Here is a 14,093-nt window from a genome sequence, read left to right on the forward strand (position 1 = left end):
CAAGCAAGTCGTTACAAAGTTCTTAGGACATGAAAAGAGACCCAGAAGTTTAAAACTTTAGGTTGTTTAATTAGCCTGAAAGTTCACATTTTGAACAGTCACCTCGATTACTTCCGGGACAATATGGGAGATTTTAGTGAGGAGCAAGGAGAGCGTTTTTACCAGGACATTGAACTGATGGAAAAACGCTACCAAGGCCACTGGAACACCAACATGATGGGGGACAACTGTTGGTGACTTCACCGAGACGTTCAGCAAACGACTCATCGGAAAAAAAGCTACACAAGAAGCTTCAAAGAAAAAGAGAAAGAAAATACAAACCAATTCTAGCTGACAAGTGAAACCTCTATTAACACATATCATTGTTTTAAGTAGCTTACTGTAAATACAAACCATGCTTATGTTGTAACAAAGCGTTCCATAAATTTACCTGTTTACCGTATAGCGTAGGATTTTTATGCTATATAGTAAAATGCATTTTGCTCGAAAACTATGGGTGATACAAAGCAACTAAGGATATATTTGGATTCAGCTCATAAAAATCTATAGAGAACAGCTCTCAAAATAAAAAAGTTTTCCAAAAAAATTTTTCGTTGGCCTGTTTAATTTTCGTCTAATTTTTAGATATAGTGCAACACTATGTATTTCTGCGTATTTTTATGTTTCACGTGAAGAATACTCGCCCGTAAGTAATTAAATTTAAAAAAATGTGCCATGAAAGTAGCTAAAAATTTGTAGACATGGATAAAACTTTTATGTATACAATGGAAAGGAAATCGAAAATTTGTTTGTAATACGGAAGAGAAATATTTTATTAACTTGCGTATGAACCCTTCATTGCACAAGATAGGGTCGGCCTTGCTTGAAATCTTAACCCAGTTAGATGGAGACATAAACAGAAAGTTTATAATTCAAATATACTTGCATGTGTGCTAATTAGGAGAGTATTTGATACTGAAGTTAGTGGCAGTTCGTAAACACATATTCGTCATCATCTCGCAGACGGTTTATTTTCGCACCCATGTATACCGGGGGAACGTTTTTTGCTTCTGTACTTTTACCCATGTCACGTTTCGCTGCTACATAACGACACCCGCTGTGTACAGACTCTGCACTTGGACGCCTCCGGCACCTCTCTCAGCTTGCCGCTGTTTTCGTTTGGGCCTTAAGACCAGCCCTGCCTGTACACCGTCACAGCCGTCGTCGTGAGCATTCACAATTTGAAATACACGTCACCGACGCATTTACGGAGTATATTCGCCAGTGGCAACTACTGCAAAATTTTACAAGTGTGCCATAATGTGATGGCCTATAGCTTTTTGACTTAGAAGGGTAGTAACCGTAACTAGATTGAATATATTAATTTTACGTATATAAACTAAACCGTTTAAATGTATTTAAATTTCTTGAGGTTATTTTTGGTCTGTCGTTGGAACTACAAAAATGCGTGAATTTTTCACCAGATGCGTTTCGCTTTATTGAGGTAAAGCATCGTCAGTGGCGGTGATTTTTCGGCTGATTTCTCACTTACATCGGGAAATGTGGTCTGCTAGCACATCGATGTTTTTCTGTTTTTCACACTGATAATTCACAGGCCAACGATGGAAAAAATTTTTTGCTGAAAATACCGTATTCTTATGTTTTTTTATGTTGTGAAACCCAAATATGATACTTAAAAAACTGTATCAGCCACAATTTCTTAACATTTTACAGTTAAATTTATTAAATTAAGCGATTTTTAAACAATTCAACTGCTTTTATATAGTTAAAATAATTTTAAAAGGTGTTTTAATGAATTGAGATGGCATTGGTAGCCTGCTGAAAAACATTTGCTGGCAAAAAAGGTCGATTCTATTTTTGTGTTAACGGATGGTGTTTCGTTTCCTGTCAACGTAACCTCACTTTCCCGTTTCTGTACATGTGCTCAGTACAATGTCTAATCGTGGTTGTAAAAACTCTATTGACAGTTTTTGTTATATTTGTGGTGAATTTGTGATTAAAAAACACCAAAGAAAATTACAGACTTTGTGAAAAAGGTTCATCTATCATACTTTTGATCTAAACTTGGTGATTAAGATAAATCTTGGGCGCCACATAAGGTATGCTATGTGTGTGTGGAAGATCTGAGGAAATGGTCCAAAAAGGAGGAAAAAGCCTTTAGATTCGCTGTTCCTATGACATGTAGGGAGCCAAGAAATCATTCCGATGATTGCTACTTTTGCAGTGTTGATATTAAAGGTCAAAATTCTAAAAACAAGAAAGTAATAAGCTACCCTAACCTTCCGTCCGCCATCCTACTACAGATGGTGTAGATCTGTCTGTTTCTAAACCATCAGATGATGTAAATTCTACTGCAACAGAAGTATTTTCTGATGTACAATGTGATTCAAATGAACCAGATGATGAATTGTATCATAATACAGAAAGTCTAGAGCCCAAATTGTTTACTCAGATAGAGCTTAACGGTATGGTTAGGGATCTTGGCTTAACGAAAGAAAAAGCTGAATTGCTTGGCTCTAGATTAAAAGAAAAGAACTTATTGGCAGTTGGAACCAGCATATACTTGTGTAGAATGAGAGAGCAGCAATTTTCCAAGTTTTTTCAACAAGATGATTTAGTGTACTGCTCATGGACTGCCTGGTCTGATGAATGAGTTTGGTATTGAATACAAAAAGGAAGACTGGAGGCTGTTTACTGATTCATTCAAAACTAGTTTAAAGGCTGTTTTATTACACAATGGTAACATGTATGCATCTATAGCGGTTGGACATTCTGTATATATGAAAGAAAGCTATGAAAACCTAGAAATAGTGCTAAATAATCTAAAAGTAACATGTATTCTCCTTGGTCAGCAAGGTGGCCTTACCAAATTTCCTTGTTTCTTGTGTGAATGGGACACTAGGGCTAGGGATCAACACTGGTGCAGAAAGAACTGGCCTGTGACGGAGTCTTTAAAACCTGGTGAGAACATTCTACGCAAAAACCTTGTAGATCCAAAAATCATGCTCCTGCCACTTCCACATATAAAGTTCGGCCTAATGAAACAGTTTATAAGGGCTTTGCCTAAAGATGGACCATGTTTGAAGTATCTCTGCCAAACGTTTCCACACTTTCAGAAGCTAAACGAAAAGAAGGCGTTTTTGCGGGCCTGACATTAGAAAATTGATGTTTAATGTTAACTTTGAATCCACAATGACCTTAAATGAGAAAGAAGCATGGGTATCATTCAAGCAAGTCGTTACAAAGTTCTTAGGACATGAAAAGAGACCCAGAAGTTTAAAACTTTAGGTTGTTTAATTAGCCTGAAAGTTCACATTTTGAACAGTCACCTCGATTACTTCCGGGACAATATGGGAGATTTTAGTGAGGAGCAAGGAGAGCGTTTTCACCAGGACATTGAAGTGATGTAAAAACGCTACCAAGGCCACTGGAACACCAACATGATGGGGGACAACTGTTGGTGACTTCACTGAGACGTTCAGCAAACGACTCATCGGAAAAAAAGCTGCACAAGAAGCTTCAAAGAAAAAGAGAAAGAAAATACAAACCAATTCTAGCTGACAAGTGAAACCTCTATTAACACATATCATTGTTTTAAGTAGCTTACTGTAAATACAAACCATGCTTATGTTGTAACAAAGCGCTCCATAAATTTACCTGTTCACCGTATAGCGTAGGATTTTTATGCTATATAGTAAAATGCATTTTGCTCGAAAACTATGGGTGATACAAAGCAACTAAGGATATATTTGGATTCAGCTCATAAAAATCTATAAAGATCAGCTCTCAAAATAAAAAGTTTTCCAAAAAAATTTTTCGTTGCCCTGTTTAATTTTCGTCTAATTTTTAGATGTAGTGCAACACTATGTATTTCTCACAACACAATTTAATTCACACCACTGTATTCTGCTTCTTTTCTTTTCTTCAAGTAAAACGCGTCTGGTGAAAAAATCATGCATTTTTGTAGTTGCAACGACAGACCAAAAATACCCTCAACAATTACGGACACTATGGCCACACAAATGAAGTATTTAAATTTTTTTAACAACGCGAGGAATAAAATAAAATGAAAAATAAAATGATGGTAGTAGCATGAATTGAACCTGGGCCGACAAATTGTCAGTCACTGCGCTTGATCGCCACTTTTTAAGAAAAGTAATCCGGTTATCAGAATATTGTCAGACACATACAAAAAACATTGAATGAAAAAAAAAGCCGCGGCCAAAAATCGAACATGGGCCAGCTGTTTGGTGGTTTATCACCTCGACCACTTTTTCTCTCTTTTTAACTAATAAATACAACATATCGACCAACCTCCCGGCAAGTATCCAACACCTGCATCCGTCCTCGGCCAATGTCCTGCCGGGTAAACGTAAGGGCGAGCAGGTTGACGAAGGTGTCCTGCAACTGTACGCAGAATGAATATACTGGCGAAACTCCAAGTGACCGTCTCCTCAAATATCACCGACCACAAAGTGTGTGAAATGACCAACTACGCACATTTCATTATTTTTTGTTCGCAGAAAAAGTCAGTGGTGTAGGCGTCGACAACAGGTCTGGTAAGAAAAGCCAACTGTTTCCAGAGCCAATACCAGTTTGTCATATGTCGACAGCAGGTAAATCAATGCTGTCCATAAGGGCACATTTATTACAACTGTTCGTGTCATTAACCTTAATACGATGTAAACGGTCTCTGGTAAGGTATAGGATTGGAAAGCAGGACACATAGGGTGCTGGAGTGGAATGCTGACCCCATTTTAGGATACAAAAATATATTTTCACCCCGTTAGTTAAAACAGAGCACTGATAACAACACAATGATTAATCGAATTTGCAAATTGTAGTGATCTACACCGGGTTATTCAATTGTATAAAAGCATGAGAATAATTCCAAATTTTTTTAAGAAAAACAGCCTTATGGCCCAACTCTAAATTAATAAAAACTACTTTACACAAATATAACCTTAACATAACTACAGATCTGAGCTGACTAGTGAATATGAAAAATAACAATTTGTAAAGGCTATTAGGTTTCAAAAAATACTGAAATAGCAATACCTCAAGTACGTGAATTAACTATTTTCGAAAACATTTGGCAGTATGATGTCTGATAGCCTGAGAGAACGACACAGCGATCAGCACATTCTCGACGTTTGGCGTTCACATCGGCCGCGAGTCTGAATTCCGTGCTCGAGAGCTCAAGTGACAACAACAAGCAGGAGGGCCTCCGCACACCAATAACAGTTCAAAGTTCCCTAAAATACTAAAACCAACAGCCAAGCACTGGGTAGTACCAAATGCTGGAAGAGGTGTTAAATGTTATAGTGTGACAGCCGCAGTTACTATTAAAGCAATAATATATTAAACAATCTCCAATGAGTTGAAATTTCACTTGATAAATTTACAAACCACAACTAGCTCAAGGTGATAATGACCAGACAATCCACAAACAACTTTAAATACGAAAGCACCAATTGACGGCGCAAAATAGTTACTATTATAGTTACCAACCAAAAGGAAGTTGGCAATTCCAATCCAAATCGGTGGCTGAAATTTTATACAGAGAATAAACTTTGATTCATAAAATTGACCACTTAACATATTAACGATACCAACAATAGACCCGTGGTCAAGGGGTAGCGTCTTTGATTCATAATCAAAACGTCTTCGGTCCCGTGTTCGACCCTCGCCACTGCCTAAAATTTGACAAATAATCAGCATTGGCGGCCGAAGACTTCCGGCATAAGAAGTCAGCCTCATTCTGCCAACGACCTTGTCAAAGAGGGCGGAGGAGCGGATAGAGGTTCAGGGCATTCTCTTGTCCTAGGGGTGGGAAACTGCCCCTAAAGGCGCAATAATCAGCAATGATCAACGACATGAGGATGCAGAAGGCAATGGAAACCACTGCATTAAAGACACGTAACGTGTATCCACAGGACATGTGGCCTGTAACTGAAGAAGTGTCATGATGATCTCTCCATTGGCAAAAGATTAAGGAATAGTCCCCCATTCGGATCTCCGGGAGGGGACTGCCAAGGGGGAGGTTACCATGAGAAAAAGATTGAATAATCTACGAAAGGATAACGTTGTACGAGTCGGGGCGTGGAATGTCAGAAACTTGAACGTGGTAGGGAAACTAAAAAATCTGGAAAGGGAAATGCAAAGGCTCAATCTAGACATAGTAGGGGTCAGTGAAGTGAAGTGGAAGGAAGACAAGGATTTCTGGTCAAATGAGTATCGGGTAATATCAACAGCAGCAGAAAATGGTATAACAGGTGTAGGATTCGTTATGAATAGGAAGGTAGGGCAGAAGGTGTGTTACTGTGAACAGTTCAGTGACCGGGTTGTTCTAATCAGAATCGACAGCAGACCAACACCGACAACGATAATTCAGGTATGCATGCCGACGTCGCAAGCTGAAGATGAACAGATAGAGAAAGTGTATGAGGATATTGAAAGGGTAATGCAGTATGTAAAGGGGGACGAAAATCTAATAGTCATGGGCGACTGGAATGCAGTTGTAGGGGAAGGAGTAGATGATAAGGTTACGGGAGAATATAGGCTTGGGACAAGGAATGAAAGAGGAGAAAGACTAATTGAGTTCTGTAACAAGTTTCAGCTAGTAATAGCGAATACCCTGTCCAAGAATTACAAGAGGAGGAGGTATACTTGGAAAAGGCCGGGAGATACGGGAAGATTTCAATTAAATTACATCATGGTCAAACAGAGATTCCGAAATCAGATACTGGATTGTAAGGCATACCCAGGAGCAGATATAGACTCAGATCACAATATAGTAGTGATGAAGAGTAGGCTGAAGTTCAAGACATTAGTCAGGAAGAATCAATACGGAAGTACTAAGGAATGACGAGATACGTTTGAAGTTCTCTAACGCTATAGATACAGCAATAAGGAATAGCGCAGTAGGCAGTACAGTTGAAGAGGAATGGACATCTCTAAAAAGGGCCATCACAGAAGTTGGGAAGGAGAACATAGGTACAAAGAAGGTAGCTGCGAAGAAACCATGGGTAACAGAAGAAATACTTTAGTTGATTGATGAAAGGAGGAAGTACAAACATATTCCGGGAAAATCAGGAATACAGAAATACAAGTCGCTGAAGAATGAAATAAATAGGAAGTGCAGGGAAGCTAAGCCGAAATGGCTGCAGGAAAAATGTAAAGACATCGAAAAAGATATGATTGTCGGAAGGACAGACTCAGCATACAGGAAAGTCAAAACAACTTTTGGTGACATTAAAAGCAACGGTGGTAACATTAAGAGTGCAACGGGAATTCCACGGTTAAATGCAGAGGAGAGAGCGGATAGGTGGAAAGAATACATTGAAAGCCTCTATGAGGGTGAAGATTTGTCTGATGTGATAGAAGAAGAAACAGGAGTCGATTTAGAAGAGAGAGGGGATCCAGTATTAGAATCGGAATTTAAAAGAGCTTTGGAGGACTTACGGTCAAATAAGGCAGAAGGGATAGATGACATTCCATCAGAATTTCTAAAATCACTGGGGGAAGTGACAACAAAACGACTATTCACGTTGGTGTGTAGAATATATGAGTCTGGCGATATACCATCTGACTTTCGGAAAAGCATCATCCACACAATTCCGAAGACGTCAAGAGCTGACAAGTGCGAGAATTATCGCACAATCAGCTTAACAGCTCATGCATCGAAGCTGCTTACAAGAATAATGTACAGAAGATTGGAAAAGAAAATTGAGAATGCGCTAAGTGACGATCAGTTTGGCTTTAGGAAAAGTAAAGGGACGAGAGAGGCAATTCTGACGTTACGGCCAATAATGGAAGCAAGGCTAAAGAAAAATCAAGACACTTTCATAGGATTTGTCGATCTGGAATAAGCGTTCGACAATATAAAATGGTGCAAGCTGTTCGAGATTCTGAAAAAAGTGGGTGTAAGCTATAGGGAAAGACGGGTCATATACAATATGTACAACAACCAAGAGGGAATAATAAGAGTGGACGGTCAAGAACGAAGTGCTCGTATTAAGAAGGGTGTAAGACAAGGCTGTAGCCTTTCGCCCCTACTCTTCAATCTGTACATCGAGCAAGCAATGATGGAAATAAAAGAAAGGTTGAGGAGTGGAATTAAAATACAAGGTGAAAGGATATCAATGACACGATTCGCTGATGACATTGCTATCCTGAGTGAAAGTGAAGAAGAATTAAATGATCTGCTGAACGGAATGAACAGTCTAATGAGTACACAGTATGGTTTGAGAGCAAATCGGAGAAAGACGAAGGTAATGAGAAGTAGTAGAAATGAGAACAGCGAGAAACTTAACATCAAGATTGATGGTCACGATGTCAATGAAGTTAAGGAATTCTGCTACCTAGGCAGTAAAATAACCAATGACGGACGGAGCAAGCAGGACATCAAAAGCAGACTCGCTATGGCAAAAAAGGCATTTCTGGCCAAGAGAAGTCTACTAATATCAAATACCGGCCTTAATTTGAGGAATAAATTTCTGAGGATGTATGTCTGGAGTACAGCATTGTATGGTAGTGAAACATGGACTGTGGGAAAACCGGAACAGAAGAGAATCGAAGCATTTGAGATATGGTGCTACAGACGAATGTTGAAAATTAGGTGGACTGATAAGGTAAGGAATGAGGAGGTTCTACGCAGAATCGGAGAGGAAAGGAATATGTGGAAAACACTGATAACAAGAAGGGACAGGATGATAGGACATGTGCTAAGACATGAGGGAATGACTTCCATGGTACTAGAGGGAGCGGTAGAGGGCAAAAACTTTAGAGGAAGACAGAGATTGGAATACGTCAAGCAAATAATTGAGGTCGTAGGTTGCAAGTGCTACTCTGAGATGAAGATGTTAGCACAGGAAAGGAATTCGTGGCGGGCCGCATCAAACCAGTCATCCCGGACACACGACCAAGTGGCTTAAGGAATGACTAGCGTAAATGAAAGTGGCTACACGGGACAATCACATCCAGAAGTTCCACCACAAAATGGTTCACTATTTAAAATCAGTTTAGAAATTCGCTGTTAATATGCACGGCAGGGTGAACTCCCGCCGCTCTTCTTAGGATTCGAGATAGACACGACCCTTAAACAGAGCCTATGTTGACGGGTGACTGATTCCGTACTGCAATTCCGCTCGCCACCAGACTCAGACGCTGGAATTTCAATACCGTGCGTCTTCGTAGTACACTAAGTGCCGACTGACTACTCGCGATGCTCCGTGCACTGTCTTCCCTCTGTCAATGCCGCCGACGGAGTCTCCATCGCTGCCCCAGACCGACTCTCCGTCTCGCGAGCCGCGGCCGTCCTAAACAGAGAGCGCTAGCCAACCAGGATTCCGCAATGCGCGTAACTTCGGCAGAGAAACTATCCTGCCAAGAGCATCGCAGGAAGTCACGGCTCAGTCTCTAGTGGATATCAAATTATTTACAATTATATAACAAACAGAGACCACTGCCATGGTATGAACCAGGAGACTAACATTGTTCCACTGAGACGTCCAGGGGCTACGCGGTGACAATAGTTCAATGTGTCTGGGTCAGATGCTCCCTCCCAGAGAGCGAGACAGGACCGGGTCCTACGCACTAGCCGGTTCAGTATGTAGGCAAGCTGACAGCTCAAGGCTAAGTAAAATTCCATGATGTGGCATAGTTAAAATTAATGCGGCCAATATCAACAGGCGGAGCAAGACACGGTCGACGCACAAGTTTGAACAGGTGACCCATGAAGGTATGTGCTCCTGGGTAACAATAAAAACAGTGTGCCGACTGTATAAAGCAGAAGCTTTGATTTGTTGTCACAGAGTCCCAAACACCCTAAGATACGTGGGATGGTCGTGATCGCATAGGGCAAACTAAATATGTAACAGTAAGGCCATCTTTATACAAGATGGTTGAGGGACTTCGGCTGGTCAGCACAAAACGCCAAATCCGAAACACCCTCAGCCCTCTATGTTTCAAATTTTATTTTATTCATGCGACCAGCTTCGGCGTTTCACTACGCCAACTTCAGGCCCTTTACCGACGTGTAGGAAGAATCAAACCTCATATGCAATTGAAATAGGGGCCAGCATTCAGGAACTGCTTTTTTAACCACACGATCCCTTGCTTCCAATCTTCGAAAGTTGTGGTGATAAACTTATAGAAAAGAATGGGAAAAAAAGACATTTGCTAACCTGCATGAAGCAGGATTGTGTTCACAAAGAATCTCTGCATACAATTACTGTGGATTTTGCAGAGACCACAGATGAGATCAATTTTTTGGAAATGAGCAGCGTGTGTTTAGGTTTAGAAATTCTGGAAGCAATTAAGTCGAAGAATATTTTGGGCATGCCTCACCTTATAAGTGTGAAACGCGGCAAGCATTTTCCGTCCCAGTTTCATTAATAATTAGAATATCTTTATCATTCTGAGGCTGACAACTGGGAAATTCGGTATTGTATTCAATCTGCACAAAATCTGCTTAAGAAATTGGAAACAAAGTTTAATAAATGCAGCATGGAGCAAACTAAGACCTCTTTGAAATTACCAACGTTTTCTGTTGCCCAATTACCAATAAAAAATTAAATTATTGCATACTACTGATCCAACATTCGTCTGACAACATAAAGTTGTGAAAACCAACGAGTCTGTGCTGGATGCAGTATTGTATGCATATTAAGCTGCATACATTTTTGAAACTGAGCTAGCTGACATTGCCGTTTGCATCTCAGTGACTAGGTACATGTCTTTCAAGTTCCATATAGTTACTAGGAATTGTCTGGGAACCACCATTAGCACACAACTGAAATGAATGACAAATGCATTTTGTTAATATGATACCAAGACGAAACTCCTTTAGTCGATTAGATAATTATTTGTGCTTCCCCACTTCAGCATTTTTACCATTTGAGCGACAAGTAATGACGTTTCTAAATGGAATGTTTTGTCGTACTAACCTTGAGTGAGTTTCTCATACGAGTTAGCCACAATTGCCTCAATTACAGATGCTGTCATTATTTCAGTGAAACTGGAGAGTTTACTCAACACTTGGCATTCCATTCTAACATGATAGCACACAACAAAGCAAGCAGAACTGACTGAAGTAGTATCGGTACTTTCATCTGTGAAAATGGAGAGTTTTGCTTTTGAAGCTCGGCATTTTTTTATGTGAAGGTGCAATAGCAGTTTTTGTAAGAGTGCTGATTTTGTTACATTTTATAACAACGTTTTGTGTCATCTTAGAATCAGGAAACGCAATTTTTATCATAGAGGTCAAACGGTCAGTTGTATTAAAAGCAATATCATGAGTTGCTAGGAACGGAGCACTTTAAGCACTGGTTCAGTTGTTTGTTTGTCGAACTTTGTCGTGTCTTTAGACAAAAACTTTGTAAAAATTGCGCAACATTTTTCAGCGATACCACTAATTTTGTTAACATGTCTCTTTTGACTGCATGCGGATCTTTAATACAGTTAGAGTAGCTACTGTAAAATCGTTAAAGTGTTTGGATTGTGGCCTTTTTACAATTATTAAGGCCCTCTGCTAGTCATGAACGAAATACTGAGATTTCTCACTTTTTGGTTAGTCACCTCGTTGCATCTCCTTTTCCTTTGGCGTAGGAACACCACACATCTCATCACTACTTGACATTGCAACCTCTTAATAAATTACACAAATTAGCGCTAAATGTTAGTGTTACGTCTGGTTTGAAAAGGCGTGCTACGTACCCAACTTAAGCACAAAGGGCTGAGGAAGAAAAAATGGCTCTGAGCACTATGGGACAACATATGTGGTCATCAGTCCCCTAGAACTTAGAACTACTTAAACCTAACTAACCTAAGGACATCACAAACATCCATGCCCGAGGCAGGATTCAAACCTGCGACCGTAGCAGTCGCTGAGGAAGAGTGTTAAACATTTCACAGCACAGTTATTTGTATAACCACGTGTAATAAAAATCATATACTGCAGGAAGCACCTAGCGGAAATCCATTGTTAGTTAAATATACAAGTATTAAGACGAACTATAACGGACACACAACGCTAAAATGAGCCTTACTGCATAACAAAGTCCCTACGAGGCGTGTGTGTCGGAAGACGTTCTTACACCCAGCTGAATAATCTTAACATGAGTGTAGTTCATTGTTGTCCACGTGCTTCGTAATCACTTGATATATATATAGAGTTTATTTCCGGCTCAGGAACTAAAAATGCCAAAATTAACACTTTTCGCGTATAATCTTTCACTTTGGATCATATATAATACAGCAGTTGAAATCACGGTATGTGTGTCAACTTTATCATACACAAAACAACCATGCACTTAGCCACCGCGCCATTACATCAACCGTACCTCAAAAGTCTCTCAGACTCTATGTTTGTGCACTTTCAAAGAAAAATACTGGTCCGTTGCTGTGAGCAACGTAGCGCTCTTTCCGGAAGGGATAACGTCGCATCAGAGCAAGCACAGTCGGAAACAAGACAGCTGCGTCCCTTCTCTGAGTTGATCGCAGCGCAACTGATCATCATCTCAGCACTCGACACTAGTTTCTAGCTAACGCGGAGAGACCGCTACAAGACGAAGCAGTTCAGATCAGTGACTGACACCACGCAGCTCAAGGCTTTTGCATATCAAAGCGCAGTCTTCAGAATGTTCAAACATGATACCGTACACACGCTTTGTTTCACCAAGTGCCCACCGATTTGCGTCACTTGCACACGCGAAAACTGTCTTAGTTCATCTGTGAATAAAAGCGCCACGCACAGTCCACAGTTCACTCAATCGTAATCACTATCTTTCTGCAGTTCACACCGATACGACACATATTAATTTCAATGTTTTATTCATCTCCTTACAGAAGAAAGCCAACAAAGCCAACACAGCAGCCACGATGTCACGTCAACAATCAGTGTCTCTCCTTCGTCACTGCCCTATCACTGGATTGTTCAGCTTCGATAGCCAAAAACAGGCTCTCTTGTGGCAAATGAACATACAGACGCCTTGAAACGTTTATTTTCTTGTATTATTTCAATCTGTTAACATTCGTTGCTAAACCTGATGAATGAAACGAAACAAAAAGGAAAAAATATTTATATAGGCTCACTAGAGCTATACATTTACAACAGGACAGCAAAAAATAGGGAAGAGAGGGTGCTTGTAGTGACTACGTTTAGACTGTGGAAGATGACGATGACATAAAAAGAGGACATACCACCAAAGTTCTTAAATTAAGTTGAAGAATATAAATATGTTACTCATTAGCTTCTCATCAAATAGACTCAAGCTAATCGTAATTTAACCATAGCTGTCAAAATCTAATATAGTAGAAAAATATTAGTTACTATCAACATATATACATTTTTAATGTTGGATAAGAGGTGCACAATGTAGAACAGGCATGAAAATTCATTTAAGTCTTTCAGCTGTGGGCATAAAATTGTTTCGGTCAGAGTTACTAGGAAAATACAGGTATGTCGTTTTAAGGCGGCAAGCGTTGTGGGAAGCACGTGACTGTAACTGCCTCACATACTGGTTCATTTTCGTAGAATGGGAAAAGAATTCCTAATAACACATTATTAATATATTATAATTAATATAATTATTAAAAATTTCAGTGGCAATTTCTAAAAAAATTAGCTACTTTTTGGTTGCCATTATATTCTATGTTCGTTAACTAATTCGTGATAACCGTCCAATGAAAGTGTGTTCACCAAGAATGCCTTCCCTGGCTCTTACACTCTGGACGTGGAAGGCTGCAGCGTCGACCGTCACCAGCACGTGATGTTAAATTCACCCCGATCCAGACGTCATCAGCAGATGAGCACTGACCAAGTACAAGTACAAGAGAAGTAACAGGCAGCCTGCAGAATGTTACTCTTATCATTCTTGGAGGCAAAGCTCAAAAAAGGATACTCTTTGGTTTATCTATAAAATGGGAAACTCGCTTCAAATGGTTAATTGGTGAAAATGCGTCGTGCGTCTGAATTCGTTATCAGAAATCACGTTCAGTCAGAAGTGTTTTTTTCTTTGTAGCGAAGGCGTGCGTCTCCCCACAGGCTAGAAATGTACACTTGAAAGGCACTACAAGGCAACGAAGCACTT

This window comes from Schistocerca piceifrons, chromosome 1, assembly GCF_021461385.2.
Source record: "Schistocerca piceifrons isolate TAMUIC-IGC-003096 chromosome 1, iqSchPice1.1, whole genome shotgun sequence".
Taxonomy (NCBI): domain Eukaryota; kingdom Metazoa; phylum Arthropoda; class Insecta; order Orthoptera; family Acrididae; genus Schistocerca; species Schistocerca piceifrons.